The sequence below is a fragment of the Gossypium hirsutum genome, chromosome D02 (genome assembly GCF_007990345.1).
Source record: "Gossypium hirsutum isolate 1008001.06 chromosome D02, Gossypium_hirsutum_v2.1, whole genome shotgun sequence".
In the NCBI taxonomy this organism is placed as follows: domain Eukaryota; kingdom Viridiplantae; phylum Streptophyta; class Magnoliopsida; order Malvales; family Malvaceae; genus Gossypium; species Gossypium hirsutum.
This window is the reverse complement of record NC_053438.1, coordinates 57,591,992-57,593,354: the sequence shown is the minus strand read 5'-3', so window position 1 is coordinate 57,593,354 and position 1,363 is coordinate 57,591,992.

Below are 1,363 nucleotides of genomic sequence, written 5' to 3'. Positions count from 1 at the left end.
ATGAAATAGATTTTAGTAAATTAAACACAATTTGCAATAATTATAACATAAATAAACTTGGACAATTACTTTAATTAAACTCAATTTATTATCAACATGCTTAATAACATTCGGAAAAATATTTCATGGCAACTTGATCTTTCATGAATTTGGAAACCACATTAGGTCCTTTCGGAATCCTTTACTTAGTAAATACCCATTTTACTGATCTTTATTTACTAAGGGTTTCTTAGCATTCGTGTGAGGTAATAGGGACGTGTTAGGTTTGAAACAATTTAATCATACAAATCTAAAAAACAATGTAGATAACAGAGTTTGGTTAGAGTTGTTATGCAACCTACAATTCAATTGGGTTAGGATCTAAATTGAGCATGCACATTTCAATTATGCATCCATTAGCCGTCATCTGGTTAGGATCGCTCAACTAATTCAGGTACATTTCAATCACATATGAACGAAATACAGACTTTATTTTAATTGAAAACATGATCGATTGAGGCACAAACATTATAAGCATGAATCAAATAAATATTATTTAATCAAAATAATCATCCTAGCTTAAATAAATTTAAGCTATCATTGTTGTAAACAAAAACAAAGAACACATAGCAAATATATTTAAATTAAATTTAAAGAAAAGAAAGATTAAACCCAATTCAGAGTGGTTGTCACCCAAGACTCTGACTGACAAGGCTCCTTTGCTTCTTTGCGTTGCTTCTTTGCTGATCGCTCTCCAAGGTGGTCAAACAAGGGTTCTTTAAAAAGCATAATTGCTAAAATCCTTACACAAGGATGGTGAAGGGGAAAGATAGCTAAAAGAGTTGAGAGAATGATGAATGAGTGAGAGATGACAAGATGATGGATGATTGAAAAAGTGAGAAATGAGCTCTTATTTATAGGTGAGGCAAGGGAGCTAGTTTGCTAAAAGTAGGAGTGTCCATCCTTTGAAACTTCCTCCAAGAGTGGCCGGCCATGAATTGAGGAAAGGTGGCTGATTTTTCCTTGATTTTTGGTCAATTTGAGTGCCACAATAACTCGGGACTGAGACTCGGTCATCAGCAAATCTTCAGGAAAATCACCGATTTCTTTAACTCTTCAAGGACTTTGTATAATTAAACCAAAAAATGGTTTATGACATCTATGTCTAGCCGAAAATTGGGTTGACTTGGTCCCTAATTTGGACGGTTTTGCAATTAGAAGAAAACTCTCAGACCTGTCCAAAAATAGTAGATAGTTTAGAGGACCAAATAATATAATTTAACCACTTTAATTAATCAATTTACTTAATTAATTAAAACCCAATTTATTAATGAAATATTAAAAATTAATTATTAAATATAACTTTATATTTTATTATTTAATA